The 26905-nt window shown below is 40.9% G+C and overlaps 1 non-coding gene across 1 annotated transcript; it reads left to right on the forward strand.

Moving 5' to 3' along the window:
* Positions 1-18764: 18764 nt before the first annotated feature.
* Trnae-uuc lies at positions 18765-18836 on the forward strand. Its single transcript has one exon. It is a non-coding gene; the product is annotated as a tRNA-Glu (tRNA).
* The last annotated feature ends 8069 nt before the right edge of the window (positions 18837-26905 follow it).

Consider the following 26905-nt stretch of genomic DNA (forward strand, 5'->3'; position numbering starts at 1 on the left):
GCAAACAAAGCCTTCCAGACACAAGGCCTACGCACAGCGGCCATATTGGCACGTGACGTCACAAACTGTTGGCCATCTTATCTTTAGTCGGCAGTCCTGTTGACGTGTATGTTGTGTTGAAAGTGTGTGCCACGTGAAACTGATATAGATTTCATACAGTATTCGCCTACAGTTCTTCGAAGTATGGGATACAAGTGTTGCGTTCCCTTTTGCCAGGGAAATTATAAATCCGAAAAAGGCATGAAAGTGCACATGTTTCGATTTGCCAAATGTGTGAAGTTGAGAAATCGCTGGATTACAGGTATTCCCAGACAGGAATTTGTGTCTACGCGTCATTCGAGAGTAAGTAAATGACAAAAAATTTATAGCGTGTTATTTGTTTCCATTGCACCACATTTGCCAATTGTTTTTAAAAGTAGTTATGTATCATGTACCAGTATAATTTGTCTCTTAATTGTGGACCATTGCTGCGAGGTTAATACGACGCTGGCTGTGAAATGTCTCTCATTAATGCAACTATTGTCACAGAGAATGTTTATATTAATCAGTGTGGCTCGAAAACGTGTAGTATTCCTTATCATTCCTACCAGATTATTGAGTTTCCAGTACCTATATCTGGAAGAGCTACAGAATGATTTTGTTCAGTTTTACATATACAGCTATTCGGAAATAATTTCAATTTGAGTAAACTACCTTAGGAAATTGCTTTAATCAATTCAGTGTTCGACAGATTAAGCAGTATAGAAAGTATAATTTCGAGGTAAGTGCATTGTGATTAAAGTAACAGCACTCTGTGACACAAATTTCTGTCAAGGATATACGACAAACAATCTTTTCATCTTTAAGGTTCTAAAATTCTGGAGAAACAGGGAAATAAAATATTTTTTCGGGTTTTTTGATTTACTAAACATTATGTCAGGAGGTGCTCCATTTCGTCGAATGATCTGAGTTCCGTGTGCGGTCAGCAAATTTTGAAGTGGAGAGGAAAATTTACGAAAATAACCGGGGAAACAAATTCTTAAATTCTGTAGGAGCTCCAGCTGCTTTATTTAAAACCGAAAAAGTCTGCTTGTTGTTGCATATTGCCGATTTTTTACTCCAAAAAACGTAGCTCCTGAGGTAAAAGACAGAATTAAAATTACGGTTTGTATTCAAGCCTAGAAACGCGTATTTAAGGCAAATCGTCAAAATAATTTTACATCTTGAAATAACATAGGGAAGCTTTGTTCAGTTACTTTACGCAATGATATAAATTTCCATACTGTCATTACAAGGCCACGTAGAAGAGGAAAGCACGAAAATCCCTATGCGGTCTCAGCTCTAAAACTCGTTAAGTTGGTATAGCTGCAGAGCGCTTAACAAGAGCGTTCCCATATAGACCCGGCCATCAGTATGTGCGCGCAGGCCTGCAGTCCGGGTGGTGTTGGCTGCAGTCGGGACGGCTCCACGTCCATGTGGGAAGCTTCCAGACGGTCACTGGCTCTGTTGCTCACGGGTCGCAGCGGTCCACAGATAGTTATTCGAGCAGGTGAACACATAAACGTGTGTCGACTGTGTATTTGGAAAAGACCGTACGCATTCTAGTTTAACGTATGTCACAATGAATTGCACAACTTTGCTCACGGTGTATAGTTTATTGTAACAGAAACAAGAGTGACCGTGGCAGCTCTGTATCAAAGTACATAGAGAATATGAGAACTTTTAACATTGCAGCGCGTCAGCAGTCGTGAATAATTTAATGATTATAAAGAATCCGCCTCGATTGCAAATAGAAACCGGGTTTTGACCTACGTTTCGTCGCGGATAACTACGCCTTCTTCGGAACACCCTAAAACTACAAACTGCCTAAAGAGGCATGGTCCAACATTAATACAGAACGCCCAAAAGGGCAAAGGACTCGCATAAAATGTAAAATAAACGGTATGTGACTTTACCTGAGAGCCCGCGGCCCACCGAACGTTGACTGGGGTGAGGAAGCACGCTTCTGACGTTTGAGCCAAGTACAGCTATTGACATGGTACACACGTACCGTTTATTTTACATTTTATGCGAGTCTTTTGCCCTTTTGGGCGTTCTGTATTAATGTTGGACCATGCCTCTTTAGGCAGTGTGTAGTTTTAGTGTGTTCCGAAGAAGGTGTGGTTAGCCGCGCCGAAACCTAGGTCAACATCCGCTTTCTAATTGCAATCGAGGCGGATCTTTTACAATCCTTAGAGAATATCCGAAATTTTGTTAAGGTTCGCCCTGTATAAGGAACATACCGTTGCGCCGGGACGTGGCGGCAGTAATAAACTCTCCACATTAAACCGCCGCAGCAAAAAAAAAAAAAAAAAAAAAAAAGGACTGTGTAAACTAATCGAAACAGTTAAAAGTAACTATTAAGTGAAACTGACACAGGCCTAATCCAACAACTACAACAAAAAATGGATGAAGAACCGAGTGAAACAAAAATATTCGGTATATTCAAATTCTGCTGAAGGAAAAGAGAGTAAGCAAAAAAGAGAAAGAAAAAGAAACCATGTCGAGCTGGGCACCCTGACGAATTCTACAAATTTGGTTGACAAATGCTGAAACAGAAGCTTACCATAATCTGTAACGAAGTGTTTTGTGAACGGAACATGTCGCCGGATTCCAAAGAAACCCTTTTTCTCTTTGTGCAGAAGTGATCCTGTAACCTATAAAACTTTTTTTGTCAAATTCGCTGTTTCCTATACACGGGTTCTTCAAACAAGCGTGCAGGCGCCCCAGCAAAGTCTGCCAAATTTAACCACAGTGGTGAAGCAGCTATCGGGAAGTATTTTGACACCAATGGAAACTGCTGCCAAAGCAGATAAAGTATTTGTTGTGTAGACTTTAGCACTATGTATACAGAAGAAAATAGAAAAATAGACGGTGGTCCAGACTGGTTGAAAGTGAGTGATAAATATACCCGTGCGAGTCTCATTAAAGACCATTAAAATACCACGACGTGGGAACAAGTACGTCGTCCGTGGAAGAGCCGGAGAGTTGGATTTTTTTTTCAATGTATTGCACTGCCACGTGTACGTGGTGCGTACCATATTGATTTTCTTGCTAGCGTCTTCCTGCGTAACATGTGGCTGGGAGACACGCAATGACTGCCAGAGCTTTTCATCAACGTACTCTGTTGTCGGTAGTTTCCACAACTTTGGAAACTCACAATGCAGGCAGAAAAACTCTTTCTCGCTGAGCGTGCGCGGCGAAACATCAACGCACACAACGTCCGCTATCTCTTGATATCGGCCATAAATCTAAATTTCTCTCAAACACAATCTATTTTTCAGAAATACTCCAAACAAAGCTGCAAACTGCCAAATGATTTGACAAATCTGAAAAATTGTTTCATCGTTTACAGAAGACTTAAATGTAAACGTGCAGTGTCAACAATGTGTTGGGAAAAGGAACATTACCTTTATTTAATCTTACTATTTTTTACAAAAATTTAGTTTTATTATTTCTTTGATGGAAGAACTAAAGAGTATGATCCAAGAATATAAACTTGCTTCTCCAAAAATTGGCGTGGCAGTGAACATCAATAAAATAAAAATTCTAAACGCAGACAAGCGACCACGTACAATCGAAACCAAGGTGTAGAAGGTGATGATGAATACAATAACCTTGGTATTAAACTTAAACTACGGAAAAGCAATCAAAAAGCAGAAATTCCTTGCAGGGACTAGAAACTAAGATTTATCCCGACTAAATACGACGTCCCGAATAACCTGCTGTACGTGCATACTACCATTTACAACCTACGGTCTGGACTTTGACAACGGAGAGTACTCGCCTACTACAGTGGACACAACGAACCGTGGAGTGAGAGATGTAGAAGTCAGCCGCAGGGACAGGGCACGACCAGGGGACGCTACACAGGGAGCAAAGGCAACAGACGTCCCACAGGGAATTGGCAATGGGTCGGACACGTAGCTCGACAAGGTCACAGCAGGCGGCCCCTAGAATTGTTCACTGGACGCAATGGGACCGCAAGACCGTAAAAGAGACTGCTCGACAACGTGAAGCTGGTGGCTGGAACACAATGGTGAAAGGGTCCTGATGCCACCTTTCATTAGTCCGGTAGCCGATTTTCACCAGCATTTCTCTTTCCTTTCCTTGTTTCTCTTTTCTCATAACTCTCATAGTGGTGTGATTGAATGAATGTGGTTGTGTGTCACGTTGCTAGACGGTGGCGTAGTCTGCTGCAGAAAGTCTGCGATAGAGATACAGATTCAGCAGCAGTTGTACAGAATAGCCAACTCTCGTAGTGGTCAAGTAAGCAAAGAGGTTTGCGCTACTTGTGAGAAATCCACTCGCGTTAGGTTGGTGGCGGAAATGGCATTTTTCGGTTTTCCCGGCCACGCGGAGCGGTCGAGGAGGCTGGAGAGGTAAAAGGGAGGCAGTCTGCCGCCGGTACGGGAAGCGTCCACAGCTGTGCTCCAGTCGAAGAAGGGTGAGTTAGACTGACCGCGTGGCGCGTTGTTACTTGGCGACAGGAGAGCTGTTAGCTTTTGGTCTCGCTTTTCAACTCTGAAAGATTGCTTTGCCTTGTCACAGCAAGGAATGTAAAACTTTTCTTTCAATAAATTTCTATAGCAGACTTGGATCCACCGGAAGAGCGCCACACGAAGGTGTCGATAAGAAGTGAGCACTCGCTTCTGTATGAATGTCTGTCTGCCTTCAGGCGTGCCTATATAAGCTTTTATTTTTCTATATATTAATAGCTTTGCCTTCTCATAAATTTTCCTTGCTTTATGTATCTTTCGTCCTTGGTGAGCCAACCACGTGGTTGAACATTAGAGTTTGTTGGGCTACCTTGAACATTTGAGTTTGTTGGGCTACCGTCATCACTAACTGTCCGATCTCATGTTTGTTTTAAAGAAAGTTAACTGTTCATGATTGTGTGATGTGATGTTGTTGCAACTTGGCCACGATACCTAGAAATTGCTTGTCCACAAACCACGTGGGCATGCGGGTGTACTGCGAAACGTGTACCGTTTCACGAGTTGTTGCGATCAGCTATCAGGCAACAGCAGTTGTATGAATGATTCACACCAATGATTTTAGGTGTAGATTATAACGGTGTATGTATCGATGCTTTTCTTTAATGTTTTAGGAATTAATGTTGTCAGGAATAGTGTACATGCCTCACATCCATATCTTAGGAATAAATGATTTTATACACAATTTTCTCTTGCATTCCGAGGTTACGTTTTTGCACCTAAGCCACTCACCTCGTAGCTTTCCTGTTAGCACATCCAACGCGTTTCCTTACGCACAGGTCCAGTGATTAGTTTCCCCTTTTATTTTAAAACAAATGCTTTAGATTAAGTATTATTTTCAGGTGTGTTGCTGGGAGCAGATCTTCTGCACAGTGTTCATGCATGTACTATTTTATTTTAAATGGTTGATTCTCGTGGACAGTGCACGGGAAATACTATTAATTACATCGCATCCCCTATGAGCGATATCACGACGTACGTATTTTTATGAGCTTTTGGTGTGTGATCAAATTAATTTATTTTCCGACTTGGCCAAACCTTTGATTAGTTGTTAGAGTCGGTGGCGACCCTAATCATCTCACGTCAATTTCACAATCAATAAGCATTTCCATTCCCACTCTTAACGTAATAAACCGTAGAAATAGGTTAGCTTATAATGGTACCAGGTGAGCATAATGGAAACATATGGAAGAGGTGGACTGAGAGAGGTGAAGAAGATGAAGTAGAAGAAGATTTCTTTAATTTTCTGTATTAGTAGCGTTCAGATTTAATTCAAATGTCGAACGCGAGTAAGGTAATAAATCAGAGAAATTGTGCGACAAATGTAAATGATGACACGAATGACTCGAGACTAACATCAACTTTAAACTCATATTTCCCAACTGTGGGACGTCTACTTGCAAAGCGTAACCGCCACTGAAAACATTATGCGCGAAGTACAGTATAGGTGCCACGAAGACCACCACTGCACCCATGAAGTCCTACTTGTGACCGGACCACTGGCGACCTCCTCCTCGCAACTATGTATGCTCTACAAGCTGTCCCAGACGTCCTCGTGACCCTCTGGACTTTGTACAACTTGGGAAATAAATCGAGTAGTTTTATTTACTGATTTATTTCCGCGCAGTGCTGACATTGTTTTTACTCGAGGACAAGGTATTCATGGACCTTGTGTAGTTAGTGCGCCTTCGCCAGCACACCGGTCGGCACTAGGAAACATTGTGTAGCAGGCGCTGATATAGGCGCGGCTATGACAAGAGAAGACCAGGACACGCCCCCGGGCTACACGCCGGTAACGCCCCCTAGGCAGCGTCCTTATAGGACGCCGCTGCCGACCGTTGTGTCTCATCCTCTCAATCTCAGTACCTCAGTACCTTGTATCGGGACTCAGTTCGCACTGCACCTTAATACGTCGTACTGTGCCCTAGTCTTCCACAGTGACAGTCGTCGCCCCGCATCTTCTCTGTCAGGCAATGCCAGTCGTTGTATATTCGTAACTGTGATGTGGACACCGACAAGTTTCAAGAATTAGTACATGTTATATGATTGCTGTTAACCACAGAACTTCAAACTGTGCATCATTGAAGTACTCAACGGGTTCCTGTAATAAAGTGTATTTTAACCACGCGTGCATTTTGTGTTGCAGTGAGAGGAAACCGGCCACCCACCTATCATACCACACCCTCTCCTCATCCAACCAGGGACCACAAAACACCACAAGAGGGCGCAGCCACAACAGCTACAGCAAGAAGGATTTCCGGCACACTTTCCTATTCACGTGAATGATTTCTTTGATGAACAATTTCGAGGCCGTTGGGTTGGACGTGGTTCAGCAACACCTCCAGCCCCACATAAATGGCCACCACGAAACCTGGACCTTACCACGCCGGACAAGTCATTATGGGGAACAGTCAAGTCCCATGTAGTTCAATAGCTAAAACGCCAGTGAAGAATAGCGTAGAAGGTGTTGAAAGAAACGTTGATTTTAAGGAAGACTTGTTGACGCGCAGACAGGAAGTAAGGAACGATGGTGCACACACACAGATCCGCTGGATATGTAAGTACTTCAATATACACGGTGTCCCAGTACTGTGTCCTTGATTACAAACATGCATAAGGCATGCACAAGGACAATTCTCTCTTATCTTTGAAGTCCTCCCCATGAACCATAGACCTTGCCTTTGGTGGGGAGGCTTGCGTGCCTCAGCGATACAGATAGCCGTACCGTAGGTGCAACCACAACGGAGGGGTATCTGTTGAGAGGCCAGACAAACGCGTGGTTCCTGAAGAGGGGCAGCAGCCTTTTCAGTAGTTGCAGGGGCAACAGTCTGGATGACTGACTGATCTGGCCTTGTAACACTAACCAAAACGGCCATGCTGTGCTTGCACTGCGAACGGCTGAAAGCAAGGGGAAAGTACGGCCGTAATTTTTCCCGAGGGCATGCAGCTTTACTGTATGATTAAATGATGATGGCGTCCTCTTGGGTGAAATATTCCGGAGGTAAAATAGTCCCCCATTCGGATCTCCGGGCGGGGACTACTCAAGAGGACATCATTATCAGGAGAAAGAAAACTGGCATTCTACGGATCGGAGCGTGGAATGTCAGATCCCTTAATCGGGCAGGTAGGTCAGAAAATTTAAAAAGAGAAATGGATAGGTTGAAGTTAGATATAGTGGGAATTAGTGAAGTTCGGTGGCAGGAGGAACAAGACTTTTGGTCAGGTGACTACAGGGTTATAAACACAAAGTCAAATAGGGGTAATGCAGGAGTAGGTTTAATAATGAATAAAGCAATAGGAATGCGGGTAAGCTACTACAAACAGCACAGCGAACGCATTGTTGTGGCCAAGATAGACACGAAGCCCACGCCTACGACAGTAGTACAAGTCTATATGCCTACTAGCTCTGCAGATGACGAAGAAATTGAAGAAATGTACGATGAGATAAAAGAAATTATTCAGATAGTGAAGGGAGCCGAAAATTTAATACTCATGGGTGACTGGAATTCGATAGTAGGAAAAGGAGCCGGCCGGAGTGACCGTGCGGTTCTAGGCACTACAGTCTGGAGCCGAGCGACCGCTACGGTCGCAGGTTCGAATCCTGCCTCGGGCATGGATGTTTGTGATGTCCTTAGGTTAGTTAGGTTTAACTAGTTCTAAGTTCTAGAGGACTAATGACCTCAGCAGTTGAGTCCCATAGTGCTCAGAGCCATTTGAACCATTTGCTCAGAGCCCTTTGAACCATTTTTAGGAAAAGGAAGAGAAGGAAACGTAGTAGGTGAATATGGATTGGGGGTAAGAAATGAAAGAGGAAGCCGCCTGGTGGAATTTTGCACAGAGCAAAACTTAATCACAGCTAACACTTGGTTCAAGCATCATAAAAGAAGGTTGTATACATGGAAGAAGCCTGGAGATACTGACAGTTTTCAGATAGATTATATAATGGTAAGACAGAGATTTAGGAACAAGGTTTCCAATTGCAAGACATTTCCAGGGGCAGATGTGGACTCTGACCACAATCTATTGGTCATGAACTGCAGATTAAAACTGAAGCAACTGCAAAAAGGTAGGAATCTAAGAAGATGGGACCTGGATAAACTGACTAAACCAGAGGTTGTACAGAGTTTCAGGGAGAGCATAAGGGAACAGTTGACAAGAATGGGGGAAAGAAATACAGTGGAAGAAGAATGGGTAGCTTTGAGGGATGAAGTAGTGAAGGCAGCAGAGGATCAAGTAGGTAAAAAGACGAGGGCTAGTAGAAATTCTTGGGTGACAGAAGAAATATTTTTAATTGACGAAAGGAGAAAATATAGAAATGCAGTAAATGAAGCAGGCAAAAAGGAATACAAAAGTCTCAAAAATGAGATCGACAGGACTTGCAAAATGCCTAAGCAGCCATGGCTAGAGGACAAATGTAAGGATGTAGAGGTTTATCTCACTAGGGGTAAGATAGATACTGCCTACAGGAAAATTAAAGAGACCTTTGGAGAAAAGAGAACCACTTGTATGAATATCAGGAGTTCAGGTGGAAATCCAGTTCTAAGCAAAGAAGGGAAAGCAGATAGGTGGAAGGAGTATATAGAGTGTCTATACAAGGGCGAGGTACTTGAGGGCAATATTATGGAAATGGAAGAGGATGTAGATGAAGATTAAATGGAAGATAAGATACTGTGTGAAGAGTTTGACAGAGCACTGAAAGACCTGAGTCGAAACAAGGCCCCAGGAGTAGTCAACATTCCATTAGAACTACTGACAGCCTTGGGAGAACCAGTCCTGACAAAACTCTACCATCTGGTGAGCAAGATGTATGAGACAGGCGAAATACCCTCAGACTTCAAGAAGAATATAATAATTCCAATTCCAAGGAAAGCAGGTGTTGACAGATGTGAAAATTACCGACTATCAGTTTAATAAGTCACGGCTGCAAAATACTAACGCGAATTCTTTACAGACGAATGGAAAAGGGTATTTACAATTTGTATAGAAACCAGATGGCAGTTATAAGAGTCGAGGGACATGAAGGGGAAGCAGTGGTTGGGAATGGAGTGAGACAGGGTTGTAGCCTATCCCCGATGCTGTTTAATCTGTATATTGAGCCAGCAGTACAGGAAACAAAAGAAAAATTCGGAGTAGGTATTAAAATCCATGGAGAAGAAATAAAAACTTTTAGGTTCGCCGATGACATTGTAATGCTGCCAGAGAGAACAAAGGACTTGGAAGAGCAGTTGAACGGAGTGGACAGTGTCTTGAAAGGAGGATATAAGATGAACATCAACAAAAGCAAAACGAGGATAATGGAATGTAGTCGAATTAAGTCGGGAGAGGCTGAGGGAATTAGATTGGGAAATGAGACACTTAAAGTAGTAAAGGAGTTTTGCTATTTGGGGAGCAAAATAATTGATGATGGTCGAAGCAGAGAGGATATAAAATGTAGACTGGAAATGGCAAGGAAAGCGTTTCTGAAGAGGAGAAATTTGTTAACATCCAGTATAGATTTAAGAGTCAGGAATTCGTTTCTGAAAGTATTTGTATGGAGTGTAGCCATGTATGGAAGTGAAACAAGGACGATAAATAGGTTGGACAAGAAGAGAACAGAAGCTTTCGAAATGTGGTGCTACAGAAGAATGCTGAAGATTAGATGGGTAGATCACCTAACTAATGAGGATGTACTGAATAGGATTGGGGAGAAGAGGAGTTTGTGGCACTACTTGACTAGAAGAAGGGACCTGTTGGTAGGACATGTTCTGAGGCATCAAGGGATCACCAATTTAATATTGGAGGGCAGCGTGGAGGGTAAAAATCGTAGAGGAAGAGATGAATACAATAAGCAGATTCAGAAGGATGTAGGCTGCAGTACGTACTGGGAGATGAAGAAGCTTCCACAGGATAGAGTAGCATTGAGAGTTGCATCAAACCAGTCTCAGGACTGAAGACCACAACAACAATATCTATGAAGTGCAGGCAACATATTGAAGTTTTTGTACACACACACATACACACACACACACACACACAGAATTAACAAATTTCGATGTGTATACGTTTCGTTGCCCGAAGGATATCCAGGAGATATTCATGTTCTACCCAAATGTTGGTCAACATATTGTGAGAGACGTCCGTAGTTCTGTCCCGTAATGCTGCGATGTCGTTCATTGGTGTTTGGTAAACCTGATCCTTGACATAACCCGAAAGGAAGAAATCCAGAGGTGTTATGTCCGGCGATCGTCGAAAGCACTTGGTGGAGCACCACGGCCGATCCACCTTCCCAGTAATGTATCCAAATAGGCATCAATATCCAAGCACCAATGAGGTAGCGCAGTATGTTGTTGGAAAATTAAGTCCGAAATGTCCTGAATCTGCGGCACAACAAAGAACTGCAACATATCAGATAGGTATTGGCTGTGATTGTCGCTTCATTGAAGAAAAAAGGACCCATGATTTTACTGTGCATTCGACTGCACCACGCGTTAAACTTAGGGATGTCTCTGGCGGTCTCAGACACAGCGTGTGGATTCTCGGCTCTCCAGATCCTAGAATTGTGTCGGTTGACAACACCATTCAAATAAATTCTGGCCTCAGCTCAGGAAAGGACACGTTTCAGACAGTCACCATCTCCCTCAGTCTCTGGGAGCACGGGAACAGCAAAGTCGTAACGAGCACAGTAATCCGCTAGTTGGAGGAACTGCACCATTTGGATTTTTTACGCATAGAAAATAAGTTTCCAGAATGAGATTTTCACTCTGCAGCGGAATGTGCGCTGATACGGAACTTCCTAGCAGATAAAAACTGTGTGCAGGACCGAGACTCGAACTCGGGACCTTTGCCTTTCGCGGGCAAGTGCTCTGCCATCTTTTTTTTTTCGATACAGTTCATTGCGTTTGGTCTGGACGGACTTCACAAGACATCCGTTCAAGTTGATCGTTGATTTCTTGACTCAGTTTTTTTACTACAGAGAGCACGCAGCCCTCTGACACCATCTGAGATACCCCAGCACGACTCACGGCCCGTCCTCACAGCTTTACTTCGGCCAGTACCTCATCTCCTACTTTCCAAAATTCACAGAAGCTCTCCTGCGATCCTTGCAGAACTAGCACTCCTGGAAGAAATGATATTGCAGAGACATAGCCACAGCCTGGGGTTGTTTCCAGAATGAGATTTTCACTCTGCAGAGGAGTGCGCGCTGATATGAAACTTCCTGTGTATCGGAAAGCAACCACAGCGATAGCAAAAGAAAAAGTCTCGAACTATATGGAAAATGTACACAAGAAACTTAGAGATATTTGCATTTGCACAAATGTATTGTTAACTTGTAAATAAAAGTTTATTAGGTTACAAAAAAAATGTCCGGCACACAATTTTAATCTGACAGGCAGTTTCAAAAAAATGGCTCTGAGCACTATGGGACTCAACTGCTGTGGTCATCAGTCCCCTAGAACTTAGAACTAATTAAACCTAACTCACCTAAGGACATCACACACATCCATGCCCGAGGCAGGATTCGAACCTGCGACCGTAGCAGCAGCGCGGCTCCGGACTGGAGCGCCTAGAACCGCACGACCACCGCGGCCGGCCAGGCAGTTTCAGAAAAGAAGTTGTTTATGTAGGATGTGGTGCACGGATTTCTTCGGAATCTGCAACTCACTTGAGAAATTGTCCTGTACTGGCTTTTCTGGATACAGAAAATGTTCGACTGTTCCCCTGGCCAGCACATTCTCCGTCTGATCAATGGTGGCCAAGCAACTGGCTCGTCACAATACGCCAGTCACTACTCTTGATGAACTGTGGTATCGTCGTGATGGAGATAATGATCAGCAATTCATGTCATGGCCTCCACGCCCTCCAGACTTAACCCCATGCGATTTCTATCTGTGGGGTTATGTGAAAGATTCATGGCTGCATGGGCAGCTGTACCTGTACACGCCATCCAAGCTCTGTTTGACTCAATGCACAGGCGTATCAAGGCCGTTATTATGGCCAGAGGTGGTTGTTCTGGGTACTGATTTCTCAGGATCTATGCACCCAAATTGTGTGAAAATGTAATCACATGTCAGTTCTAGTACAATATACAGGGTTATTACAAATGATTGAAGCGATTTCACAGCTTTACAATAACTTTATTATGTGAGATATTTTCACAATGCTTTGCACACACATACAAAAACTCAAAAAGTTTTTTTAGGCATTCACAAATGTTCGATATGTGCCTCTTTAGTGATTCGGCAGACATCAAGCCGATAATCAAGTTCCTCCCACACTCGGCGCAGCATGTCCCCATCAATGAGTTCGAAAGCATCGTTGATGCGAGCTCGCAGTTCTGGCACGTTTCTTGGTAGAGGAGGTTTAAACACTGAATCTTTCACATAACCCCACAGATAGAAATCGCATGGGGTTAAGTCGGGAGGGTGTGGAGGCCATGACATGAATTGCTGATCATGATCTCCATCACGACCGATCCATTGGTTTTCCAATCTCCTGTTTAAGAAATGCCGAACATCATGATGGAAGTGCGGTGGAGCACCATCCTATGGTACGTTTAGCTCCCTGCTTGCTTTATTCGTCGACTTCCGCGGGCTACGCGTGAAACTTGCCCGCACGCGTTCAACCGTTTCTTCGCTCACTGCAGCCGACCCGTTGATTTCCCCTTACAGAGGCATCCAGAAGCTTTAAACTGCACATACCATCGCCGAATGGAGTTAGCAGTTGGTGGATCTTTGTTGAACTTCGTCCTGAAGTGTCGTTGCACTGTTATGACTGACTGATGTGAGTGCATTTCAAGCACGACATACGCTTTCTCAGCTCCTGTCGCCATTTTGTCTCACTGCGCTCTCGAGCGCTCTGGCGGCAGAAACCTGAAGTGCGGCTTCAGCCGAACAAAACTTTACGAGTTTTTCTACGTATCTGTAGTGTGTCGTGACCATACGTCAATGAATGGAGCTACAGTGAATTTATGAAATCGCTTCAATCATTTGTAATAGCCCTGTATTTGTGCAATGAATACCCATTTATCATCTGCATTTCTTCTTGGTGCAGCAATTTTAATGGCCAGTAGTGTAAAATAAAAACCAAATTGTTCGACCTTCCCAAACGTTTCCTCAAATTTTCTATTAATAAACAGCCACAAGTGAAAGGGAACTGCCTATAAGGCAGAACAATTTTTTTCCCCCCCCAGGTTTACATTCCTCCCATGGCCACTTTCAATGTGCAACCACCGCGTTGCGAGAAATGAGTGCGCAAATCTGCCTTTGTGTACACTAATAGTATTTAGTAGAATGTCTGGTGCGGTAAACATGATTCTGGCAATAACCTAGTAAAGAAAATAACTTGAATTTCACATAAATATAGCAGATCCGGCTCTGTCGTATGGGAATCGCGCATGTGTACTAGAACGTACGGATAATTCCAGATCCACAGTGCATCAATGAGATTCTTACGAGTGGTAAACCACTTCTCAAAGCAGGGCCCTGTAAGAAATGAAAACAGAAAAGAACAGACATATATCTCACGCTGTTGTGGTTTTCAGTCCGAAGACTGCAGCTGACCACACCATTCTATCCTGAGGAAGCCTCTTCTCCTACGTATAACCATCGCAATCTATATCTATTTGAACCTGCTACCTGTATTCATCTCTTTGTCTTCCTCTACAATTTTTATCCCCCACACATCCCTCCAGAACTAAATCGGTGATCTCTATCAACCGATCCCTTCTTCTAGTCAGATTGTGCCACAATTTGTAGTCTTTCCATTTCTATTCAGTACCTCCTCATTAGTTACGTGGTCTACTCATCTTCTTTTCATCATTCTCCTGTAGCACCATATTTCAAAAGTTTCTATACCACTCTTATCTAAACTGTTTATCGTCCATGTTTCACTCCCATACTCTAGGTAAATATCATCCGAAAATACTTCCTAACGTTTCAAATTATATTCTACGTTAAAAAAAATGTCTTTTTCCGAAATACTGACTTACGGCAGTCTTCAATTTATATTTTCTTCACTTCGGCCAGCGTCAGTTTTTTTATTGCCCAAATAGCAATACTTATTAACTACTTTTATTATCTCATTTCGTAACCTAATTCTTTCAGCATTGGCTGATCAGATTCCACTACGTTACACGTGATGTTAACCTTACAACCTCTTTTGAAGACACTATTCAATGTCCAAATGATGTTGACGACTGACTTGGTCATCCATTCCTCTTCCAACCCAACCAACACATGAGTTATAAAAAAGCGGCGTTCAGAGCATTCTTACGTCACTTTCACAACTTTCCCCTTTCCGATGAAGCTTTTAAAAAGGGATGTGATACTATGGTCGACATTGCTATTTCCGATGGATATAACAGCGGTTTTGTTCAGAGCATTAACAATGAGATTCTGAAAAAGATATCTGGTTCCTCTCCACGTCGGTCAGGCTTCTTCTCCACCCCCGTTCCCTTACACGTTAACCCACCCGCGGTCAGATATCACCGTTTGCAATATTATGGGAGTGCGCCAGAACGCACAGGCAGACATCTAAGAAAGAATGGTATTTACCTGCATTTTTGATTCCTCGTAATGTCGGGACCAGATACAGACACAAAGAGTCATGTGATACCAACTTGTATAACAACGCTGCGGTCTACGCCATAAAGTATAATGATTTCCGGGACACATAAATGGGTCGAACAGATAGAGGTTGTATACGCGGTTTAAGCAACACCTCAATGTGAATAACTCAAAGTCCGCCTTGTCGTTACATTTTGCGAAAAAAAAAAGATGGTTCAAATGTCTCTGAGCACTGTGGGACTTAACATCTGTGGTCATCAGTCCCCTAGAACTTAAAACTACATAAACCTAACTAACCTAAGGACATCACACACATCCATGCCCGAGGCAGGGTTATTCGAACCTGCGACCGTAGCGGTCACGCGGTTCCAGACTGAAGCGCCTACAGCCGCTCGGCCGCACCGGCCGGCACATTTGCGGGAAACGGGACATTCAGTAAGGAGTGTAGAAAATAACCCTGACTTTTTACGCATTGAGAATAAAGGGACAGTGTAAGATATTTTAGAAGAGATAAACATTTTTAGGGCTATCAAGAAATTCCTTTACTGATACTGAACGGCCAGACGGACTAAAACAACGGTGTTCCTTAATGAAACTTGACTACTTATAGTCTCCTCATTATTGATAGGGCCCACGTGTGTTTTCTATTCATCCGGGGATAAATAATTGTTTCTGTCGCCTAGATCGCGTTGTCTCAGATTCCTTCTCCGTTCCCCTCCTCACCCCCAACCCTTCCGACGGGGGTCTTTGGCCAGCTTTGAGTGATTTGCTTTAGCAGGGTTATGGTCCATGAATTTGTCTTTTGTCAGCTCTACTCTGGTTTCACTAAGATCCATCATATGGTCTCTATATTCTCCATGTTAATTTTGACTGTTTACAAAATGATAGAGATCGATTTCTGCGTTAACTTAGGGTAGCATTACTTTACGCTGTTTTAGATATTTTGTTTTTATATTTTTTATATTTCTTATATTTATATATTTTTATTGGTTTAATATAATTTGCCATCAGGGACTAGGACTTCAGTCAGTTTCGTTGTCTTGTTGTTCTGTTTCTTATCTTTAGGTAATTTTAATTGTATCTCACTTCTCATAACTGTAATGATTATTACTTTCTGTCTCTTGCACTGGACTGTTATTTAACATTGACATCCACTTCATTACTGCGATTGTCAAGGTCCAATATGCATGTCCCTTTAGTACGGTTTCTACCGCTAGATGTCGTGACCTTCAACTTGGGGGTTGAGCGTGCTTGGCTTCAGTTTATGGCTACCGCTGTAACGTACAGTTCTAATTTGACGCGTGACAATATATTTTAGTATGTCGATGACTCCCAAGGATTGAGCGTCTTTTAATTCTTTGTTGCTCCCGCGGCTTTTGGCGATGCTAGAGGGTTTCTTCTCTTCTGTACTCTACTGACAACGCGAGCTGTGTGTTAATTTGCATTACGTTCATTCTGCAGTGCTTCATGCTCGTAGGTTTTATCCTATCACACGTGGAGTGTCACGTGCTGTCCGGGCTCATCTTTTGACTGTGTTTTGGAGACGTATTACTCATCATGCGTGATTTGGATCGGATGCCCATTTGCCGTTTCATCCAATGTTTTACCGTGGTGTGACATTTTTTTACGTGCCTTGTTCTTTGGAATTTGTGGCACATGAAGTATTAGTTTTGTGAGTTCATCACTTTACTGTCTACTTTGTTCGGTGGGTTTTGTTGACTATTGGAGCTTTTACTTACGTAGTTCTGTTCTGTATGCAGATATGACCTGACGATTAACCCCCAATGTATGAAACCCATTGTCATACAGTGAAAACAGAATAAACAGCTGGACTTTAGCTCATTTATCGTCTCTGATTTTAAACTATATGTCTGTCCTTCGTATTATGTACTATCCAGTCTGTTCAACTGCTCTTCCAAGTCATTTGCTGTCTCTGACATAATTACAGTGTCATCAGCAAACTGTAAAGTTTTTATTTCTTCAGAGAATTAGTGGGCAATATGCTGCTTGTTATTTTATTGTAGTATATAATCTTTTTTCGGTAATATTTTCACCCGACTTTGTTTGAATTTTGGGTTATCACTCTGTTGTCTGAAGCCTGAGGGTATTTTTTTCCTGTTTCATATCTGCTTTACGAGGGGAAGTAGTTTTCTCATAATTGACCCTTCCGAAGATATCAGTACATCTGAGGGAATGTCGTCTACTCTAGGTGCCTTACTTCGACCTGTCTTTCCCTCTTCTGTCAAATTCTCTCGCAGTATTTTATCTTCCATTCCATCTTTATTTATTTCCTCTTCCCTCTCTGCATTATTTCCTTCATTTCCTTTGTATAGCTATTCTATATATTTCTTCCCCCATTTAGTTTTCCTTCTCTCCCCCATTATTTCCTTGCTGACTAAGTTGTTCATAGTCATATGGTTGCTTCCCTTTTTTCCAAGTGTCTAATTTTAATTGGACGGCATCTACCTTTTCGCTAGTAATTCGGGTTTCTACAGCATTGCTTTGTCCTAAAACGGAGACTCGACAATATGGCCAAGTGCTGCACGAAACAAAATAATGAGAACTGTGCGTTATTGTCCCATAACACAGAAAGAGGTAGCGGTAGCAAGCTGTGGCACTTGTCACAAACACGCGCAATACGCCTGCGTTTGTCTCTTTAAAGTCTGAAGCGAATTTCGCTGCAAATATCGGATGGTGATATTTAAGTTCAAATTACGTGACAATCTTGAATGAGATCGATCTGTACTAGTGATGTAACGAAGTTAAATAATCTGGAGGTCGTTTACGGGAAAACCTTTCTCCGTAACCTAATCACTTGACCACTGGAGTCTCATATAGAAATTGAAATGTATGCTAATAGTATTCGGATGTGAGAAGACGCACGCTAAAATTCTTTAGGCATATTAAGAGAATGGAACCAACCAAATTAGCTACGCAACGTTGCGGATTTCTATGAAAGTCGCAGTAACGATAAAATTGGAACAATAAAAAGGAACGACAAATTTAGTTTTGCGCATGCGCCTACTCCATGCATAAGCCAACTCTACAGCGAAAAGAGAAGAGGTTTAAACTGCACCTTAGACAGAATAAAAATACATGGCAAAAGTTGGACGCATATTCGAACAAAAAAAAAAAAAAAAAGATAAATGAGACGAATCTGAAAAAGGTACTCGGCTGCTAATGTTTCGTCTCAGAGCTGCGCCAGGCATCTTCAGAGGTGATCCTGCATCGGCTTACTTTGTCCTGCTCAGATGTCCTGTGCAACTCTGGACGAAGACGTGACGGAACAGTTTCGCGGACGATGATTCTACAACCCGGAACCTCACGGGCAGCTAAGACCTCCGGTCGTCAAATCTTTCACGGTATGGTCAAAAATTGCTGAAGTTTAACACGCCACCATCAATACGACCCGGACATCGGTCTACGTAGTTCTCGCCGGACCTTAACATTTCCACGGCGGTGACGGTCTGTCTCGGAGCGCATACTGTGTGCCACAGGGTTGTGTAACAGCCACAGTTGGCGAGCTCCCAGCAAGAGTTCGTCTCAGCGGCAAAACTCGACGGCACCAGCGTGATGGAGTGCTGCCAGGCGATGACCATCTTTATTCGTCACGCCCTCGCATCTCGCCGGCATTGCCTACAACTCTCGTGTATCTCATCGACAAGAACGACAGTGTGACTCAACGTATGGAAACGACCTATAAGAATCCGGTATGGTCTAGTGGCTAGGATACCTGGCTTTCACCCAGGAGGCTCGGGTTCGATTCCCGGTACCGGAAAAATTTTATTTATAACTAAAGTTTTCCAACAGAGCTAGTATGCTAACCAAATCCATACCGAATTTGGCAATTTACCGCCACTAGGTTTCCCGTACCATGTCAGGGTAACCCTTGCTTTGAGTGCTTTCTACCTTCCTCGTGTCCAATCGAGAGGTGTTCCCAACAATGAGTACCTCAATATCATTACAGTTCTATCAGTGCAACAAATTAGTGTTCACGTGCTTATATATGCCTTTCCTTCCACCATGAATAGCTTCCTTCCTCTCCTTTCAGTCTTCTTTACTCTCGCTCACCACTCTACGATTGCACCGTCCACTGCTTCCTAGTGTCCTGTTCTTCGTTCAATCTGACAAAATAGTTTTAATAATTCGCTATAATGGTAATGTTTTTTTATCATGGTTTCTCTTTTATGTTAAAATATTTATTCATGAGTGTTTTCCTTTGGATCCCACTTTGCTTACCAAATAATGGCTGACGGTTGATACATTCGTCGATGTTTCTGTCAAATTGATTTCATGTCTAGTGTATATTCCACCACGGTCTGGTTTTCAGGGCCCAACGTAAAATGCTTCCCCTTTTTGCTTCCCAACACTAGATTTAATAAGAAAATAGTTAAAATACAACATGATTTTAAAATGGATATAAAAATCCACAATTCAAAATACATAAAAAAAACCAACTAGTAATAAGTAAAAAGACCTTACAATAACTTTTATTTCTCAGTTATTCTCTGTAACTAACTAGATCTTGCAATCAATGCTTTCTTCCAAACTCCTTCTGCCACATGAACAAATGTAGTACATCAAGACTCAGAAAACGCTAAACTCAAATAATAAACGGAGTAAGAAACTACTAACGAACTCAGTCTGACAGACACTCGAAAAATATAGACGATCAAAGGAAATAATTACCTGGACAATAACAGAAAAAAAAGCACAGAACGGATTGTCTTATCGGGACGAGTAATATGCAAACTGTGTTTGTAAAACGAAAATTTTTACTTTGTAGATAAAAGTTTATAAACGTTAAAAAAACGTTAACATACATTTAAGTAACCATACTGTGGCTCTGCAGTTGAAGTCATTCTGATCAACTCAGAAAACAAGGCGTACACATTAATCAATGTACATGCTCCCACAAAGAAATACTTCATAAGTGAGAGCAACAAATAAAATTCGATATGTCAATTTCATAATATTAGTTCGACTATTAATTGTGAAAATACGTAGTAATGAATGTTAAAATGAAACAGAATTATAGCAGCCGAAATGGTTACATGTCGAATACCGAGAACTGACTTCAAGTTCTTAAGGCAAAATTAAATTCAGGAGAGAAAGTAAAGAATATACAGACGATGAGGCAATATGGAAATTGAAATTATACCAATATTTATTCGCATATGAAAAGATGCTGGTTAAAATTCTGTGACCACTTTAAAAGGATGGAACCAACAAGGTTACCCAGACAGGTATCGAATTTTTACGAGACTCTCAGTACAGCTGGAACTGAAGCAAAAAATGGGCCAGTGTTGTAAAAGAAGATACAAAGTAAGCAGAAATAATACGAGCTGATAAAAAGAACGACAAAAAATTTAGACAAGGAAAGATGGAAATCAAATACATAGTAATCTTAATCCTTGTTTGCGTTTACTTTAATGTAGATACATTTTATAGATGAAATCTTGGGTTGATGGGTGTCCTGCCGGATATCAGCGTCGTACTTGCACGATATTTCGGTAGCGTAGCTTGTTACCTTCATCAGGTGCGACCAGAGACTACTCCTCGAGGTTTTTTCTATTTTTTAATTTTTTATTTATTTGTTTATTATTATTATTATTATTATTATTTTTGCACTTTTCATTCTCTGCCCTGAGGGGACAGAGCGGGCTGTTTTACGACTTGCTATTTGCCCTTTTCAGCCATGGGTTTATACACTTTATTTTTAGAAAATTTTTACATTTCTCTTGTTACATGTGTAAGTTTTCTTTTTGTCATTAACAATTACAATGATATTTTGATATTTTATCATTTAAAATGATATTTTAACAATTTGAAAGGTGGCTACACTGAGCCACAGCGCCAGAGATTGCGCCAAAGAGTATTATTCAGCCGCCTCCACGTGGTTAACGACGGAAGATATGGAGCAGTTGATGGGTGCTATATTAAATTTGGGAGCACGAATGGAAACACAGTTTAGATCTGAATTAAAAACACAGATGGGAACAATGGAAACACAGTTTAGATCTGAATTAAAAACACAGATGGGAACAATGGAAACACGGTTAGACTCACTGGGATCACAAATAGGAAGAATTAAAACAGAGATAGGAACAATTAAAACAGAGATGGGAACAATGGAAACACGGTTAGACTCAGTGGGATCACAAATTGGAACAATTAGAACTGAGATGGGAACAATGGAAACACGGTTAGACTCACGAGTAGGGACATGTTTCAAAAATATGAAAGATGAATTAAATAAAGAAATCAGAGAAGAAGTACAACCGATTTTGAATTCTCACACTAATAGATTAATTGCAGTAGAGATTTGACAAAAGGAACAGGATAGAGAACAGGAAGAAAGAGATCGCGTGATAGTACAAAAATTTTCAGAGTTAAATTTACAACGTGCACACGATAAGGAGGAAATATTTGAGAGAATCGAGGAATCCGTACCAAATGACAGATTAAATAACCTAACACAACAATATGAACAGTTAACCACCAAATGTGTCAGTACTGAAACCCGAGTCGCGACACTTACAGAAGACGTAAATAAACAGAAAGAACAATTAGGTGACTTATCGGAAAGAGTTGAGGAGATTTCAGATAAAATGACAAGTCTTAGCTTAAATGGGGACAGAGATTCGGATGATACAGCTCCATTACCATTTGCAGAAACTGAAGAGTACCAGAACATAAATAAACATGTTGAAAATCAGGGAAAATTTAATGAACGCGTTAAAAGGGAAGTTGAGGCATTACGAAAGCAAGTCAAAGAAATTGAAGGCGAAATCGTAGGAAAAGACAGCAGAAGAAATTTAGAATCACAGATAGCAGAGGGCTTTGAAGAAAATAATTTATTTCATTTACGGGATGCAACAAGAGAGCGCCAGGCGCGCGAACTTGACAATAGTCGACATTCGGACTGGGACAGACGCGGTAGGTCTTTGTCGCCACGAGGCGAAAACTTTGAATATAAACACTTTTTGACTGTTCGGAAATTTAAGATCTTTCGTAATTCTAAGACTGACATACATCCATGTTCATGGTTAGATCAATTTATGTACGCACTTCCGTCAGATGTGCCACAAAGTCACAAACTGGAAATTATGTGCGGCTATTAAAGTCCTCAGGGGATTCACTACTCTAAGTGAATATGTGCCGTAGCGTGCATAGTGCCCCGAGCTGTAGTGGTGCTATTACCCTTTTAGTTTTCTGCACTGCTGCCTACTCTTTTACTATTCTTTGCATCTGTCAAACCAACTCTTCGACTATCAATCTATCTAGAGAATCGTTAAAGAATAACCGGATATGACTATTTTACCCAAAAGTGATTTCGGAAATTACCATTTGGACTTACTGTACCTTCAGCAGCATTCATTCGTAGTTTAAATGAAATCTTACCTGTTTATCTTCGTGACAATATTACTTCATATGTTGACGATATTCGTATTGCTAAACGTTCTTGGAGTGAGCAAAACAAAATTTTGGATTCATTATTACGTATTTTTGCAAGAGTTGGCATTACAGTGAACTTGGAAAAATCTGAATTTGGTCGTTCTCAGGTGAAATTTCTCGGTCACATTATTTCTACAGAAGGTATTCTTTCTGATCCAGAGAAACTAGACGCTATTCGTAATTATGCTGTTCCTACTACAAAACGTGATGTTCGTAGTTTCCTTGGTGTCTGTAATTTTCTTAGACGCTTTGTTAGATTGGACAATTTGGCCACACCTCGTTTTTGCGAACTATCTGGAAAGTTCTTTTTAAACGAAAATCGGTTGACAACTCTTTTTGGTTACTTTGTATTCCTGATGAGTGGGTTAATAAATTGATTTGGTACACACATTTCAGTTATGCACACTTTGGTCCCAGAAAATACTTTCATAAATTACGAGAAAATTGCTACTTCAGTACTATGGAAAAACGTATTCGATCTGTTCTTGCCAAATGAAAATTATGTCAAAAGGCTAAGCCGCCAACTATTTCTCACAGAGCACCGTTGTTTCCTATCATTCCAGCGAAATTAAAGGACATGGCTGCAGTCGATTTGTTCGGTCCAGTGGTTCGTTCTACTAATGGTTTTGCGTACATTATCGTAGCAGTGGAATTGACATCAAAATATGTGTGTTTTACACCTTTACGCAAAGCAACAGCTCGTTCAGTATCTAACGCTTTCATCAAACATTTTCTCAAAGAAGTGGGTCATGTTGATAAGGTTATATCAGATAATGGATCACAGTTTCGCTCTAAAATTTGGCTTCGTACTCTATGGCGTCGTAAGATTAAACCAATTTTCATTTCACTTTTTCACCCTCAATCTAACGCTTCAGAGAGATGGATGAAGGAAATCAATAAATTGTGTCGTCTTTATTGTCATCAGAATCACAGAACTTGGGATCAGTATCTTCATATTTTTCAAAACATTCTGAATGAACTCCCTAATGACTCAACTTCTTTACCGCCTATATTGATATTAAAAAATAAAGCACCGACAAATCGCATTTCTGAAATCGTTCCTTTTCCGCCTACACGGAAACTGCGGCATTCTGAAGTTGTGAACCTGGCTCTGCAAAATATTGCATCTGCGGCTGCTAGAAGAGAGAAATCAGCTAAACATCCTGGTCGTTTAAAAATTTTGTCAGTTGGTCAGAAGGCGTTAATTAAGTCTCATCGTTTGTCTCACAAAGGAAAGGGCTTGTGTCGCAAATTTTTTCTGCTTTATAACAGTCCATATAGAATTCGCAAAATTATTCATGATAACACTGTCGAAGTAGAAACTCTTAAATCTCGGCGCTCTAAGGGAGTACATCATATATCTAACGTTAAAATTTTTGTGGAATGACATACTTTCGGGAAACCAACAGTTATACGCAAACATGCAGAGAATACAAGGATACCGCGCTGTGTTTTGGCGGCGGCACATACTCAAAGCAACAGTCAAGTCTGCGCGCCGCACAAGGCAGTCGTTGACCGCAAACAATTACTTCCTACGTTACGCGCCTACAGCTGATCGAGCGCTCAGTGCGAATGCACTGACAGCCGTAAACAAATACACAGTCTAATTTCTCCGATTAAATTTAGTATAAAGCTATAGTGACTTGATGAATTATGTTATTAACGTACAGTATTTTTCAGGATACGGTTGTATAAAATATTTAAGAACTTCAGGTAAATTCTGTGCGTGTCCGACGTCAAGACGACTTGCTATCGAGAAAATTTCAGGAAGAATGTAATTTCGAAGAAGAAACTAATAAACTAAAAAGGTAACGATTAATTGAGTTTCTTTTTCAGGTAACATATTTCCACTTAGGTACGTACTTTAGACGTAATTTGCTGCTCGCGATTACGTGATTCAGACTTTGTGCTAAATTTCATGATCTATGAATTCACGTGTGAAGCGACGTGCTTGCGTACATTAACTGATTTTGACAATGATTGATTAATGAACAGAGTTGTTAATTATGTATATTATGCATCGCTTGGCTGCTATGCTTTTTCACTGATATCACATTATTTTTTTTTTGTGCCTGCTGTGCTTATTTATTTAAATTATAATTGTCACCTGATTAATTGTGCTGACTATGGTTATGTGTGTAACTTATACTTTGTGATTTATCTGTTTGCGCCTTCATGTTTACTTATTAAGATTACATATGAACATTTATTTGCTTATGCTGATATGATGCTAGTGACACGTTTATTATGTTAGATAACATATTTGCTGCCTTGCTTATGGATTGCATATTTACACATTTCTGTTTTGTTGTCATAACTACTCTTTAATTTGATATATAGAAATGCTGATATACTGTGTATGAACATAGAGTGTAGGTCACACTATTGTATTAATTATAGATTGTTCGCTTGGCAGAGCCTCGTTGTAAGAATTGTGCTGCATCCACTTGTTGACATTCTGTTCTCCACTGGTATATTTACTCGCTATTGCATGTTTTGCTTACGCTTAGTGCCTTGTATTTTTTTAAGATAAGAAAATGAACTGCTATAATTCGACGAACGTCATTAGTACAAGAAACTTCATAGAAGTTGCATGAGCTGGAGGTTTTATGAAAGCTGTATAAATTTATGCTAACAGGAAGGAAGCTAACGACATGACATACCAACACTAGGGTTAGACCATTGACAGTTATTACACTGCATTCTTCGTGAGCAATTGAAATAGCAAGTGACACTTGACACAAAAAATACTCCACATGTTTGCTTCTGTTTTGCCATGATTCTTGAAGTGGTGTACACACTGTGAAATATTATGATCATTCACACTCCGTAATCGTACTTAATTACTGAGAGTTATTCGAACTAAAGGCTGTTAGAGGTCATGTATGCATTTCTTTTGTTTAATGATGGACAAGGTAACCAAAATGTATTTTATAATTCATAATGAGTAGAAGATTTGGCTCAGGTGGACTACACAGAGGTTGTGTGTGGACATTGTGTCTTCGGATTGTATGGGATGATCAACTGAAGTTTGCACTTGGATTTTATCTGTACTTGTTCGAGGAATCTGACTAGAGGAAAGAGTTGTTATGGAGTGAAATGATATTGGTGCTAAGGTTTATATGTATCGACGTATTGAAGAGGTATTATTGAGGTATTGAGATTATGTGAAGTTGATGATTATTGGAGTTTTGGTGGACAAGAGGTAAGGTAAATGATATTGATGATAAGGTTTATATGTATCGACGTAAGAGGTATTATTCAAGTATTAAGATTATGTGATGCTAATGATTATTGGAGTTTTGGTGGATAAGAGGTAAAGTAAGTGAGGAGCATATTTTTTTGTTGGTTTATATGGAACAAGGAGGATGAAGATGGCAGACTAGAACACTAAAGTGGAAGGAAGATTGTCTACACACACTTTGTTAAATCAGTAAGCAGTACATACTTTTTTTTGGAGAGAGGAAGCATTTGCATATCTTGGCACACCGACAGTTGTTCAGCAACCGTACATTTTGATCTGGCTTGGCAAACATTGGTCTTGACATGATGACTATGACGTTGACTAACTATTATTGACTGTTATACATTGCTGCCACTACTACTTGATACACATGATGAACATCAAATTTTGACAGAATTGCATTTACACAGTTAACACTATTCAATTACACAGTAGTACTTAATGTGGATGAAAGATGAGTGAGTGTGTTTTGTGTGTTTTCCCTTCCTAATCCCAGATAAGTGGTACTGACTTATCTCCCAAATATTATTTTACGTATTTGATTGTAGTGGCTTGCACTGACACCCATAAATATTATAGGTTTACTGATATTTGTGCATTTGTAATAGTTAATATGACAATTATCTGATATCATTTGTGTGTTTCTTATAATTTGTATGTTTAGTGTAAGAGCATTGATAATAATTTTGTAAAAGCAATTGTGTGTGCATTCAAACTGTTGTTCACACCTGCACCTGTTCAACATTGATGTGTGACACTTAGAAATGTTTAATTTCTGCTGATGAACTGTCTGATTAGTGATGGTGAATATTATGGACTGTTACCTGCACTTTTTCAACATAATGGATGCCACTTAGAAATGTTTAATTTCTGCTGATGAACTGTGTGATTAGTGATAGTGAATATTATGGACTGTTACCTGCACTTTTTCTACATGATTGGTGCCACTAGGACATGTTTAATTTCCGCTTATAAACTCTGATGAACTGTGTGATTGGTGATAGTGAATATTATGGACTGTTACCTGCACTTTTTCAACATAATGGGTGCCACTTGGAAATGATTAATTTCTGCTGATGAACTGTGTGATTAGGATGGTGAATGTTGTGGACTGTTGCTTGCACATTTTCTACATGATTGGTGCC

The sequence above is a fragment of the Schistocerca americana genome, chromosome 9, assembly GCF_021461395.2.
Source record: "Schistocerca americana isolate TAMUIC-IGC-003095 chromosome 9, iqSchAmer2.1, whole genome shotgun sequence".
Taxonomy (NCBI): domain Eukaryota; kingdom Metazoa; phylum Arthropoda; class Insecta; order Orthoptera; family Acrididae; genus Schistocerca; species Schistocerca americana.